Source organism: Simochromis diagramma, unplaced genomic scaffold (assembly GCF_900408965.1).
Source record: "Simochromis diagramma unplaced genomic scaffold, fSimDia1.1 OVJJ01000596.1, whole genome shotgun sequence".
Classification (NCBI taxonomy): domain Eukaryota; kingdom Metazoa; phylum Chordata; class Actinopteri; order Cichliformes; family Cichlidae; genus Simochromis; species Simochromis diagramma.
The window spans coordinates 22482666-22498110 of record NW_024387245.1 but is presented as its reverse complement, the minus strand read 5'-3'; the positions used below and the strand labels follow the sequence as shown (position 1 = coordinate 22498110).

General features: G+C 39.2%; 1 protein-coding gene across 2 annotated transcripts in view; it reads right to left on the bottom strand.

Moving 5' to 3' along the window:
* Nucleotides 1-15445, bottom strand: part of LOC120714461 (ras-related protein Rab-27B-like) — an 83732-nt gene that overhangs the window by 34535 nt on the left and 33752 nt on the right. Inside the window, exon 1 of one of the 2 annotated variants that reach the window (XM_040000693.1) lies at nucleotides 892-1582. The exons of the other annotated variant lie outside the window; for it this stretch is intronic. The gene's annotated coding sequence lies outside the window, so the exon portion shown is untranslated. Of the gene's footprint in view, nucleotides 1-891; nucleotides 1583-15445 lie in introns of those variants that run through there. 2 annotated transcript variants of the gene reach the window in all.

Sequence of the window (15445 nt, the reverse complement as noted above, 5' to 3'; positions counted from 1 at the left end):
AGATCTTATATTATACCCTAAATGCATAAATTGAAGATTTGGAAACTAAAAACTTAGCAGAGGATTGGAATTCAGCCTGTACTAAAGCTCATACCCAGATAAGTGTATATAATTGGTCAATACTGGTGAACATATGTAACTCTAGCAAATTCACTATACATACATACTGAATCCACAGATGACTGAGGAAGACTGGGTCAGTATTTATGGCATTAAGATTAAAACATTTGTGAAGCTTTCAGAATGACTTTTGAGGAAATGTTACACACTGGATAGGCAAATGATCTCAAACCTTCCACTAAGAAATTACATATACAGAGAAAAAAGAAAAATCATTTGAGAAAGTCTAAAAGCCCCTTAACTTCTGGAGCTTACCACAAGTCAATAAGCAGGATCAGTTTGTTCTCATACTAGCTCTTATTTTCTTTATGCTTTTTGATCTTTTTCTTTCACAATTAACTTAAAGTTCTCCAAAAAAAAAAAAAAAAAAAAAAAAAAAAAGTTATAAATAACAGACAAGTGGGAGTCAAACTGGTGGTGTTTTCTGATATAGACACTGAAGTCAGTCTTTAATAAACCAGCCTAATACTTGCCTTCAGAGCATCACCACTGTCATGAGACTGAGAATGTGAGAAAATTCAGAGCCCGGATAATGAGCAGCCTGGATGATGCAGCCGAGCGCAACAACATGCTAACACAATTCAACTTGTAGAAAAGGGTGTGATCGCATTCCACAGATGCAGAGACTACATTTCCTTGTTCAAAACTGACTTTTTTAAAATACATTTTTCCTTTCTGCACATAAACCCTGCAGCCTATCACATGCCCACAAAAAGCCAGACAGCTGCTCCAAAATGTTGCCAAACTTCTGTGAAAGTCACAACTTCTTACCTCTCAGCAGCTCCTCAGCTGATTCAATGGTGTAAGATCCTGAGGGGAGATACAAGGAGTTCAGAGCAGCTGAACAGCAGCCCTGCATTTACAACCACTGACTTACTGGCTGGCTGACTGGCTAGGAGGCTGGATCACTGGATGACCTGGTGAATGACTGCAATACAGCTGCAGGCAGCAGAGCAGAAAGCCACTCCCTTCACTAAGCAGCTGACTGGCTGCAGGGACATAGAACCAATAGTTTATTGGTTCTGTCTTAATGTGTTTAGTGTTAAATTGCAGACCAGATTTCTGCTTCTGTAACTGATGGACCAACTAACTAAAACATCTGACAGAGAGACCAACCGAATGAATGACTTACAGAAACTGACAAAAATCTCCCAACTATAAATGTAAGCCTGACCAACTGACTGGTTTCCTGCTGAGAATGTGGTGCAGTTTTTGAACTTTCCCTTGTTTTTCTTGCTACTTTCTGTGCCTCAGACTCTCCCAGTTTCTCTGTGTAATGAGAGGGTGGGGCTAAATAAGATAGCTCAGGAGACAGACGGAAACACACACACACACCTTATCAGATTAAGTCTATTTTATTTAAGCAGTCTGAATCGAAACAACTGCAATCACTGGGCACTTTTCATTGTAAGATAAACGACTGCATGTATCGTTATTATGGAAAAGAACAAGAGCAGAGCAGCCTCAGGTCAGGGAAACCCTGGTGTGTGTGTGTGTGTGTGTGTGTGTGTGTGTGTGTGTGTGTGTGTGTGTGTGTGTGTGTGTGTGTGTGGGGGGGGGGGGGGGGGGGGGGGCGGTTACTGTGGCAAAACAGGAAGCAGGTAAAAATACATACAAACTATACTGGAATGGAGGAAATGCATTCTTTATTTTCTCTCTCGTCTTTAAAACTCACCCAACGCCTGGATGAAACAACATTCTCCACTTTGCATGAGAGACAGCAGCTTCTGAATAGATGTGGACTTCCTCATTTCTCTGAGTCCCAGTCACACAGGCTTAGGGATCTCTCAGCAACCATGAGAGAAGCAGATGGAAAACGCATACAGAAACATTGGATACAACCTGGTCTTACACTGTGCATTCTTTTTCCTATCTAACATTAGGAACACAACCAATGCATCACAGTAGCTTCCTCCATTTTCTCCTTGTAATTGTGAACACTTACATTTTAACATGACAAACTGATTCTATTAATATCAAGCTATAAATGTTGGTCTGAACCTTTTCTGGCATTCCACTGACCTCAGAAGCTGGACATCAGAGCTTGGCTGCTTTCTAAAAAAGGATAAGAGGATTTATTTTCTCCTAAGCAAGATGGTCATTCATCCATCCCCAGCGATACAACGCAATGACTTTTTTGGGTGCTGCATGTCCATGGATAAAGCCTTGTCATTTCTTTGTGTGCACCTTATTTTATGACTCAAAGAAAAAAAAAAAATCCTTGTTTATTTTGAGAGCTTTTTTTTTTTTTTTTTTTTTTTTTAACTGTTAATCAAGCACAACTGACCCACTTTAATTTTACTGCCATCACAAACATTACCAAAAAAAAAAACCAAAAAAAAAAAAAACCCGTAAACTAACAGATGCAGAAAATTATAAAAGATCCGTGGACCAGGGCACAAAAACCCTTCTGCTTAACAATCTTTTGGTTTCCAGTTTGCGTGGGAAATACCTTCATTCACATTTTACCCTTCATCATCCAAATGTTCATATAGAAAAACAGACCATCAAGAAAAGAAACAGAACTATAAGAGACATGTTTTTCTAAATTTTCATTAAAAATAAAATAAATGAAATACAATTCAGTCAATAACAGCATCACAACTGTAAGAAAGAAATTAACAGCAGGATCTTCAGCCGAATCCACCGAAGCTTTGATGTATAGAAAGTGTGGATAACTGAGTAACCTTCTTAAAATTCCCTTTTTAGAATAAAAACAGCAATATGCTGTCATTTGTACCTTCTCTGCACCTGATGACAAACTTTAAACATGTTTGACCAAAGAGACTGAGCGATAAAGGCTGAACAGAGAAAATGTGATCTTCTTGGCTCTGAGCTGGTCTAGTGTTTTCTTGTGTCCAGACCCTGAGGAGTCATGCAGCTCATGTTGGTGACCTTTAGGCGACGTTAAAGGCCAGCTACCCACAACACTGACAGTTACCATGACAAAACAAGATCTATCATAGACTCTGGGAGGGAACACAGAGCGTGGGACAGTGCTGTGTTGCATTAAACCATTAAACTCTGGTTTTAATGTTCCACTTGTTATACAGGGTGGCCCATTTAATAGATACACCGTAATAACATGGGAATGGTTGGTGATATTAAAGTCCTGTTTGTGGCACAGGGGGCAAACTCCTCAAGATGGGTGGTGACCATGGTGGCCATTTAGAAGTCGGCCATCTTGGATACAACTTTTGTTTTTTTTCCCAATAGAAAGAGGGCCATGTGACACAAACTTATTGGTAATGTCACAAGAAAAACAATGGTGTGCTTGGTTTCAACGTAACTTTATTCTTTCATGAGTTATTTACAAGTTTCTCTTTGTTCACAGCCATTGACATGTCAAAGAGGTTAACACGTGAGGAGCGGATCGAAATTGTGTTGATATCTGGTGAACGCAGTAACCGGGTCATTGCAGCAGATTTCAGTGCAAGACACCCTACGAGACCACCCATCTCCCATGCTACAGTTAGCAAACTGCTTGCTAAGTTTCGTGAAACTGGTTCAGTGTTGGATTTGCCAAAATGTGGACGCAAGAAAACTGTCACTAATGAAGAAACATCAGTGGCTGTCCTAGCTTCATTCAGCAAGAGCCCACAGCGTAGCAAGAGCCCACAGCGTAGCAAGAGCCGCATGTCACTGGAGAGTGGCATTAGTCGAACATCCCTTCGGCGGATATTAGCTACTCACAAATGGCACCCTTACAAACTCCAGCTACTGCAGCATCTCAACGAGGATGACCCAGATCGGCGCACAGAATTTGCAGAATGGGCAAAACAAAAATTGGAACAGGACCCTCAGTTCACGCAGAAGATTTTGTTCAGTGATGAGGCAAACTTTTATGTGAATGGTGAAGTTAACAAACAAAACCACCGCTATTGGTCTGACACTAACCCACATTGGATGGATCCCTCCAAGACTGTTGGAACAACAAAAGTGATGGTTTGGTGTGGTATATGGGGTACAACGATAGTGGGTCCATTCTTCATCAATGGAAACCTCAAGGCCACTGGATATTTGAAATTGCTACATGATGATGTGTTTCCCTCTTTGTGCACTGAAGCTGGCACGTTCCCTGAGTTTTTCCAGCAAGATGGTGCACCACCACATTATGGGTGCCAGGTCCGAGCATTCCTAGATGAACAGTTTCCTGGAAAGTGGATTGGTTGTCGTGGGCCAGTTGAATGGTCCCCAAGGTCTCCTGATCTGACCCACTTCGACTTTTATCTTTAGGGTCATCTGAAGGCAATTGTCTATGGTGTGAAGATACGAGATGTGCAGCACCTGAAACTACGGATACTGGATGCCTGTGCTGGCATTTCTCCTGCGGTGTTGCTATCAGTGTGGGAAGAGGGTTGCATTGACAATCCAACACAATGGGCAGCACATTGAACACATTTTATAAGTGGTCAGACACTTGTAAATAACTCATGAAAGAATAAAGTTACGAAAGAATAAACCAAGCACACCATTGTTTTTCTTGTGACATTACCAATAAGTTTGATGTGTCACATGGCCCTCTTCCTATTGAAAAAACAAAAGTTGTATCCAAGATGGCCGACTTCTAAATGGCCACCATGGTCACCAGGCCCCAACCTTTTTTGCGCCATGGACTGGTTTAATGTCAGACAACATTTTCATGGACCGGCCTTTAAGGTGTTGCAGATAAATACAACAAAATAAAACTATACAACCAAGACAAAAATTGTGGGATTTTGTAAATATAATAATAAACACTAATTCACTGTGTAATTATGTAACTTAATTAGCAGCATCCTCCTGAAATGCACCAACAACATTGAGAGTAACATCCTCCTCTCTGCCCCTTAATGCTCTCTGGTCGCTATGGTAACGCGTAAATATTTTTTTCAAAATAAGACACACAACTACAACACCGGAAAAGACCCGGGGAAACCAAGTTAATGATATTTAACTATTGGTTAGACCGCTGGTCTAACCAATAAAATACACACAAAAAAAACAAAAAAACAAAAACAAAAACAACAACCCTATTGCCATACACAAACATTCAGGGGTGTTCAGAAGGGATGCTCATTTGCAAAGATGGCACAATTTACCTTTTACATCTATTGTTCAACTAAGCCTAGAATACATGATGGTTATTCAGCATCAAAATATTTGCTGGGCATTTACACACTTTTGGTTTGCAGGCTGACTCATCTTTGTCTCATCTGCCCACAATACTTCAAGAAACTTCTTTTTTTGACAAATTACACCAAGGACAGTCTACTGTTATTGTGAAATTCTGTACTTCACTTTCATAGTAAACTAATTCATCTCCACAACAACTGAGCAGACTCCATCTACAGAGGAAGGCCATGACTTCTGGCAAAAAGCTTCAGAGACCCAGCAAGCATCTACAGCGATGCAGATGCTATACCGCTGTGTTTTGATAAAAACAGAGCTTAGTGTGAAGCATTTCCAACATCTTCTATTCTAAACTGTCAGTACTAGTGACTAAAAGAGGGTTGCACATACAAGATGCTACATATCTCAGAATGCTTTAGTGTCTCCCTGGAAGTCCAAGGAGAGGGGGTTCCACACATCTCTGTGTGCCCCATGAAAATGGTGAAAATGATGCACAGATGAATGCATGGATGGATTTTGTATTATTTAATATAAAAGGTAGATGCTGCCTCCCCCCTCCCTCTCCAACTGGCAGAACAATGGCCTTATTATCAATAGCCTGCTTTGCATAAAAGCATTTTTTTTTTCATATTTCATGCTGATATGAGTGCTGTATGAACAGTGACTAACAATTACATTACAAGGCACTCAAAAAGTAGTCTCACTCATATTGGAAGTCAATATGGCACAAGTAGCGGGGGTGACATCACTTTATGTCATGTATAGTTCAGCCTTTTTAATTCTTCTCCACATGATTTGTTTAATTAGAAAATGCACTGAAGCCGGACTGACACATAAAAGGCCACTGCACCAAACAATAGAGCCACTGAGACAAACTCTCACATCACTGAATCAGATTACTTGAGCACCAGTTTTACTTAATTCTGATTCTAAAGCTCAGAGTCCGATATATTGGTTGAGAGATGCAGTCTTTTTAACAGAGCATAATGCGGCAAGAAGATCCTGGGTTTGAATCCAAATTGGGCTAGGGGCTTCCTGTATGGAGTTTGCATGTCCTCTATGAGCCTGTGTGGGTTCTCTACAGATACCCCAGCTTCTTCCCACGCAATTGGTTATTCTAATTTGGTCGTACGTGTGAATGTGAGTATGGCGGTTTGCCTGTCCCTATGTGTTAGATTGGCGTCAAAGTATAGCCATCTATAGCCAAATATAGCAGTTGTGGTCAGTGCGTTTTACTGGATTTTTAGATCTTTACAATTGAACGTTGTTAGAAATAATGTTCAAAAAGAGACTAATAGAAAAATACTGTAGCATACTGTAGATATGTAGAGCAGCTTTTTGTTTATATTTAATGTATAAAATGGATTAATGCCTACAGTATTAAAGAAAAATGCATTTATCAAGAATGATAAATTACTTTACAGAATGCCCTGTGCTACAACAGCTGTTTCTTACAGGTTATGTATACAGCATGTTTTTAAGAATATTGACTCATGGATCAATGTCAAAATTTAACTTTAGCCAAAAACAGCAACAAACGCTCTTACGGAGGATTTTAAAAATTAATTGGATTGTTCCAGATTTAATCTGTGGTATTAAATTCTGTCTACAGACACAATGGGGAAAGATTTCCAATAAACCCATATCCTTCCGCTAAATGTGAAAAGGTCAAACCACGGAACTAGGTCAAAACCAATCTGCTAAGACTTTGACATGAAGCATAAAAAGGCTTCAAGTCGAGGACAGCAATTCCCACAATTCCCAGTGGACCAGAAAGTAGCTCTTAAAAATTAATTGTCAATGTACTGGATGGCTCTCAGTGGTACGGAATAATGACACACAGCTTTCACCGAGATGGAAATGGGTTCACAGTACGCATCAAAGCTCACAGAAAAGGCGCACAAACAGCTAGCATCGGTTTAACAGGGTCCACTGGTCACAGAGCAGTAATTACTACTATCAATTCTGACAACAGAACGGTGAGGATACTGCGAGTCTGTGTGCATGTGTGTAACTATATTCCATAAACGTCTGGCACAGAACAGACACAAATTGCCGCTGTCTCAAATATTACTGCAACCTGCAGCAGAAACCGTCCCCCAGGTCTTCATCTGTCCAATCGAATCTACCTCAAACATCTCTGTCAGGCGTGCAGCAGACCCTCTTTATGTCACCAACCAAAACCAAAGTTTGACTCTACCCTCACATTTTCATGAGAAAATATAAAATATCCTCGTCCAACAGCAGGTTTTTAGTTTTTTTTAAAAAAAAAAAAAAAAAAAAAAAAAGGATTTTGAGCCCGTTTGTAGAAACAGCATGTGTAGAGCCTCTGGGTGGGGAGCTTCCCTGTAAAACAGATGACTGAAAACTCGGATGGTGTTGCTAGGAGACATGATGTCAACCTAGAACATGTCATAGGTCTACACTACAATACTGAAACAAGAAAAGCCACCCCTCTCCAAGTTCCACCTATATGGTTAGTTGTATATCTTTATGATTTAAGGAAATGTTCTCATTATATGACAGCAAGGCTTAAAGAAAGGAACATTTTTACCAGTGCACAAATGTCCCAATTTAATTTTCATGACATGGACATAAAGGTAAAAAGAAATCACAATATCAATAATTACTGAAAATGTGGCATAAAAATATATTTTACATTAATGTAAAATTGTAACAAGGTGAATATTAAAAAAAAAAAAAAAAAAAAAAAAAAAAAAATAGCTGTATGAGCTAATATCTGATATCGAGCTAGTTAAAGATGTTACACCACAAATAATATAGGATTGTCATATAAACTATTAAGTCAACTTTATTAATAAAAAAAAAAATGCATATATCCATTTATTAATATTAACAAGGCTTTTAGTGACAAACATTTAGGAAGGTCATCTTTACTATGGAACCAGCTTCCAGTTTGGATTCGGGAGACAGACACTATCTCTACTTTTAAGATTAGGCTTAAAACTTTCCTTTTTGTTAAAGCATATAGTTAGGGCTGGACCAGGTGACCAGGACCAGTTATGCTGCAATAGGTGTAGGCTGCTGGGGGATTCCCATGATGCACTGAGTATTTCCTTTTCAGTCACCTTTCTCACTCACTATGTGTTAATCGACCTCTCTGCATTGAATCACACTTGTTATTAATCTCCGTCTCTCTTCCACAGCATGTCTGTTATCCTGTCTTCCTTCTCTCACCCCAACTGGTCGCGGCAGATGGCCGCCTCACCATGAGACTGCTTCTGCTGGAGGTTTCTTCCATTTAAAAGGGTTTTTTTTTTTTTTTTTAAATTTCCCACTGTTGCAAAGGTGCTTATTCATAGGTCGTCGTATGATTGTTGGGTTTTTCTCTGTACGTACAGTATTATTGTAGAGTCTACTTTACAATATAAAGCACCTTGAGGCGACTGTTGTTGTGATTTGGCACTGTATAAAGCAGACTGAGAGACAGCTTTTTCCATCAGGCCATCAGACTGCTGAACACGTCATAGACACCTCAGCTTCACTACTGGAACTTCAACATTATGCACTCCACACTGTATATAAATGCCACTTGTTTTGCACATATTCAACTCTGTATATTTTATATATTTTTTTTATTTTTTTATATTATATTATTCTATATTATATTATTATTTTTTATTTTATATTTTTTTTTTTTTTTTTTTTTTTTTTACTATTTAATTTGTAAAAAGTGTATAATACACACACACACACAACCCACACACACACGTAGGAAAATATTTAGTATACACATCCAGAACATGCATACAATGTTATATATTGTACATATATTTATTAGTTTCAGGTCGGGCCATTCTTGTATTTTGCTCGTTTGTGTTGTTGTGTTTGCACATCTCTGCTGCTTGTGGGGCTCGCACACAAGAATTTCACTCGCATGTGCTGTGCCAATGTGCCTGCACATGTGATGTGACAATAAAAGTGATTTGATTTGATTTAAATAAAATTGAATTGAATATTACTATACTAAAATCTCTGTTGACCAACTGGTAAGTAGATGGAAAGGGGAAAACAATGGGTCAGTCATGCAGTCTCTATTACAGTCCCATTAAAACACTGCAGGGATGTCCTCTCCTATTTAAAGATGTGAACCCAGGAACAGACCCTCAGCAAAACACAACAACCAAGTCATTATTACAAACTGAACCAATCTGACAGCTTGCGGGCGAAGGGTGACCTGTTAAAAACACAAATTTTGCCCCCTTGCTAAAAAAACAAAAAAAACAAAATGGCAAAGTTAGTAGTGTAACCTGTTAGTAGTACAACTTATTGGATATGTGTAGACACTTTGGCAAGACATTTTGGTATTACATGAAATTAACTGTGTACCACTATGTGTTATTTTTCAACATGGAGAGTGATATGCTCTTGGGGTTCTGCCATGCTAGCGGGTTGGTTCTAGGTAGGACAATGTTGGTTTGCAAGTTCTCTCTACTTTAAGTCAGACTAACAGCCCTTTGAATGATTGCAATCTTACATGAGATGTTTTACATGAGACCAACATGCCAAGTCTGAACACAACACTTTCTCCCGAACTATGCACAACAGGCATTATTTGTTCAGACACGCTGGTAGAACTCACACTGTTGTTTTGCCAGCACAAAGGACATCATTGTAACGTGACTGCTAAACATCTTGACGTAATGTCAGGCTCTTGCAGAGTCAGCAGAAATAGCAATCACTAATGTAACGAGAATACCTTGCTCCTTCTTACATTAACGCTGCAGTGAACTGCCAATAAATTAATGGAAAAGTTTAGTTTAACGGTTTTCTGTGATGATAACATCAGCAATCAATGGTCCATTTACACTTTTTTAATCAATTTAAACTCTTCATATTAACAGTGTTTTGCAGAGAGTTTCATTCCAAAACAAGACAAAAGCCATTTTGATGGATCCAAAAGTTCCCCAGTTAAATAGATAATACACGTGCACATTGAGAATTCAATAAAAAGACCGGATATCTAAATCATTAAATATTCTGCATATGCCAGTCACAATCCTGACAAAACTATTTGAGGTTTATCAAAGTTTTTATGAAAAAAAACAAAAAACTATAAATAGGAAAATAAAGTTTGTGTTAAAGAAAGATGAATGGAAAAATAAACTATTTTAATTGTATGCTTTTTAGATGTGACATTTTATTAATCTGTGTGACTCTAGCTCAGAATATAAGAAGCAGCTGTCAGTCATGTTATTTGGTAATTTTATCAAACTGAGATGGCAGCACATGTACATCACAAGGCTTAGAGTCTGACCAGATGTGGTTGTTGAATTTAATCTAATCTAAAATAATCCAATGTTACAAATGTCAAACTATAGGTTCCCATTGGTTGGGCATAGTCTCTGTAAATGGGCCGTAGATGATCGGGGCAAATATAGATTTGATTTCAGGTGAACTGATTTTTAAAGGGAACAAAAACAAGTGATGCGTAATGTTATTATGCTAACCTTTATTTCACTAAAATTCACCACAAATTCTTAATCATTAATGGCATGAGATTGATAATAACAGCAAATAGGATTATATTGGGTGCAAACCTTTTTTGACTTTGAGGGTGGAGCTGGAGAGAAAAAGCTTGAGAAGCGCGGTGTCAGCCACTGTTTGACATCACAACAAACTGGAAACCGACTGTATACAACAGATGTCTTTTTCTGGATGTCAAAGGTGAAGGCAGAGCAAATTTGTCTTAAACCTTCATTCCTTCTAATGGCCAGCAGGTGGAAACTCATCTGAAGTCAGGTAGTAAAAGTCTGACTTTAATACCTCAATAACACCTTGCTGATGATTTTTAGGTCAAAATAGCTCAAGTATTATTTTCTAGTCATCTAGTGGTTATCCTAAAATCATGATAAACCATCTCAAGTTTATGAGGCAAGAGGGCACTGACAGGTGTCTGAGTTTTACGATTTATACTCCGCAGTGTCTCCACAGACTAAAGCAGGGATTTTAATGAGCCACTCACACCAGCAAATTTTCTTCCCACATTCTCCCACTGTTTGAATGGCATGCTCCCCCGAGGAGGCTTTGAGGTTGTAGAGGGGCTATTTAACAGACTTCTTACCCGTCACTTCAAACATGATTTGATTTTAAGAGAACGAGCACTGCTTCTGGTTGTGAAAAGTTGTGTCAGTGTGTAAGTGCCTTAAAACTTAAAGTTAAAGAGAAGTCAGATTCTATAGAAGTGTATAAGAAAATTAGCCTAATACTCACTCCATCGATTAACTCTACGAATACTTTGCTGGTAAGTTTGTCTCAAATGCTAGTCTTACATCTTATTAAATACAGCATGAGCTCCTTTTGTAAATGATGGTTCCATTGAGAGTGAAACAGACAAGACAACAGATATGATTATTGGCAGGGTAACCTTGTAAATGACTGTCACTCAGTTTCTCAGTCCAATCAATCCTTTGACTTGTCAGGTTTACAACGACCAAAATACTCAATTCAAAAGGTCCAAAAGGAAACATTCACAAACCAGCGTGAAACATCAGTTTGTAAACCCATCTTCTTTTCTATAGGTTTGCTTTTTTACATATTTATTAAGCAGCAACCACAAGTCACTAGAGAAAAATGAGTATTCTGTGACTGGTTGCAGGAGGTTGCTTGCTGTCAAGTAGGTGATCTTGGTTACAAAAATTTGCGCAATGCAAACCAGAAACAGAGACCATAAAGTTTGTGTCTTAGCACTGAAACCAAAGAATTTTAAAACATTACTTTGAAGCTGATTAGGTTGCAGTATTCCATGTTGCATTTGGCTTGATGTTTAGTTAGCAAGTGTCTGCAGTTGCAACAGAATCTTTCACACAAACAATGCAAACAAATGAGTCTGTAGACCTGCTAGACTGGGGCTTAAAGTGAACAGTTTATTATGCAGTACAAAATTCTGAAGCTCTCTCGATTTCAGGTTATTTCCACACTTGCTGACAGACATGAGTCATTCAGAAAAACACTACAGGTTCTGGTTAGACACACAGTGTCGACTAGGGATGGGTATCGTTTAGGTTTTATCCGATACCGGTGCCAAACCAGTACTTTTGAAACTGTGCCGGTGCTTAAATGGTGCTCAAACCGGTGCTTCAAGAATGGAGAACACAAAATTGGTCCAAAAACCTCTCATGTTCAGCTGTTTTTTTGTAAAAAGATAACAATGTTAGCCTTTTCTGCAGCTATGGGGCATATATGCTATCATTCTTGGCTGGAAGCAGTGCTTAAACAATGGAAAAAAACACAAACTTTGTCCAAAAACCTCTCATGTTTAACCGTTTTCCACTTTTTCTTTGGTCATTTTAGCCTTTTTGGCCAGGGTGAAGGGAGTATCTGCCATCAAACAAGAAGACAGCTGCATGTAGCTATAATGATGTTTGCTAGTTCACCTTACATGCATTAATGTAATAACGTGGCTAGCCTACTCAACGTAAATTACACACGAACAACATTAAGCTACTCACGCAGAGAAGAACGGCTGCTGCTGCCGTCATCATCCGTCATCATTCCTGCTACACTGGCAGGGCTACGGGCCAGGACTCTAATCTTCAGGTTTTTGGGGGATGTTGCACACTCCGGGTCCGATGACAGGCACCACACCCGCAGTAGATGTGCACGATGTGAGGTCTCGCAGCAAGCTATCAAATACGGCGCATTTCTCGGCTTTTAAAAAAAAAACGCTATGTGTCGCCAGGTGTTTCATCAGATTTGAGGTATTACCTCCTTTGCACAGTATCAGCTTAAAGCACTTGTTGCAGGCTGCTGAGTTTGCATCTTTTGCTGTGAAGTACAGCCGGACTTTTGACCGCTTCGCCTTGGGCATTTTTAATCTGTAGCTCTGCTCTAAAAGAACGTACCTACCTGGGCCCGCCTACTATCCTCGGAAACGTAAAATGATTGGCTAGAATCTAAAGTGTATCACAGCTCAGGAAAAAAAAAAAAAAAAGCACCGAAATAAAGCACTGAAATGTGCGCTGCTTTTCGGTCTGGTTACTACCGTTTATGACAGAACCGGTGCCATCATGGCACCGGATACCGGTACCCATCCCTAGTGTCGACTCTTTTTCTGGCAATTTCACAGCCAGTTGATGTATCAGTTTTTGGAAGAAGAAGAAGGAAGAAAGGAAGGAAGGAAGGAAGGAAGGAAGGAAGAAGAAGGAAGAAAGAAAGAAAGGAAGAAAGAAGAAGAAGCCCACACCTCTTCTGCATTAATTAGCATCAATTCATCAGTCCAAAAAAACCCTATGACCTTTTACTTAAGAAGGAAGTGGTTAAGAACAACAAAAAAGTAAGCAGTGCAGTTAAAAATGTATGAGCCTAGCCTCAAGCAGAGTGCTTGTATGTGTGTGTTGAACACTGGTGTTAGCATTTAGCAGTCAGAATGAAGAACAGATACAGAAGGAACAATTTAGGATTATATAAACTTAAGTGCTGCAGTCTACTTTGAGTTTTATTTGATTTCTTGGGGACTATGAAATGCCTTAAGCTGCTGTTGCTCTTGTGTGTGTCATGAAGTTATTTGCCAGTAGTTCTCTACTAATGGCGTGCATGTATATGAGAGGAAGAGGTGTTTCTGTCTGCCCGATAACACTAAAAGTCCCATCAGCTGAATTTCAGCAAGTCAAGAGCCCCAAATGAGGAGGAAAATGTTTTTAAAAAAAAAAAAAAAAAAAAAAAAAAAAAATACAGCCAAGGAGGAAAGATAGATTATGGAGCCCCAAAAGGGACATGGGAGAAAAAAAAAATTCCGATGAACTTTTGCGAGATCTCGTAAAACTAACTCGGGATCTCGCAAAAGTTGAATTCCAACAATGGCGGCAGCTACTTAGTTGTAATATTACTGTTTCTGGGTCACAAAAACTTTTAAGATATTTTGAGGCGTGAATGTAGTTGTGTAAACGTCAAATATGTGCTCTGTTTACAAGACATCACATATTTGCAAAAGTGCTCCGACGTTTTCGGAGATCTGACACCCACCATCTCGAAGCTAACGGGAGGTCGAGCCCTACTACAGCCGGGAGGAACACCGCTCTACCGGCACATCGTGCCTTGACCTCCAGGTCGGCTTCGAGCTGGCGGCCTCCAAAGAATGTGGCTAAAACTTTTGCGAGATCTCGCAAAAGTTCTGCGAGATCTCGCAATTGATATTCCCGAGTTTGTTTTGCGAGATCTCGCAAAAGTCAGTCTTAATTTTTTTTTTCTCCCATGTCCCTTGCGGGGCTCCGTAAGAGATGAATTAGTAGGACAAGACAAGGACCTTCTCTCACCCCAACCGGTCGCAGCAGATGGCCGCCCCTCCCTGAGCCTGGTTCTGCCGGAGGTTTCTTCCTGTTAAAAGGGAGTTTTTCCTTCCCACTGTCGCCAAAGTGCTTGCTCATAGGGGGTCATATGATTGTTGGGTTTTTCCTTTGTATCTATGAAGCGCCTTGAGGAGACTTTTGTTGTGATTTGGCGCTATATAAATAAAATTGAATTGAATTGAAAATAGGAGGGGATGGAAAAAAAAAAAAAAAAAAAAAAAAAGTAGTGAGACAGAGCATAGGTTGTCTGAATGAAGAGGGAACAGGGGATTCACAGGAGAGAGAGAAAAAAAAAATACAAAATCAGCACAGGAAAGAAAAGTTCAAGAGTAGAAAGAGAGCCACAAAACTGAAATTGACAAAGAAGTGTACAAAAGAAACAAGTGAAAGAAAAGATGAGGGATGTGAAGGACAGAAAATGACAAAACCAGAATTATATATTGTATTTACGTATTTTTCGGATTATAACCTTACACTAAAATCCTTTCATTTTCTCAAAAATCAACAGTGTGCCTTATGTATGAATTCTGGTTGTGCTTACTGATCGCGAACCGCTTTTATGTGGTACACAGCGCTCTGTGTCAATCTGTCAAAAACGCTTTAGTACAACTGTGGTAAGCTACGAAGCCGCACCGCTTGATGGATTGTTGGAGCATTACGGCTACCGTAGTCTGGAGCCTCGCGGATTTCAAACTCCAGGCTGTCAATCACGCAATAAAACTTGGGAACAGAGCAGCTGCGAAATCTGCCGGTCTTTGTTATTATGCTCAGCGTCTTTTAATTTACATTTTGACTGCACAATTGTGAGCGTTTTGTTATGAACAAAAACAACATTGTTTTATTTTATTTATGGAGAATTATTATTTAATAAATGCTGATAATTTATTTCTGAGTCATTTTTTTCA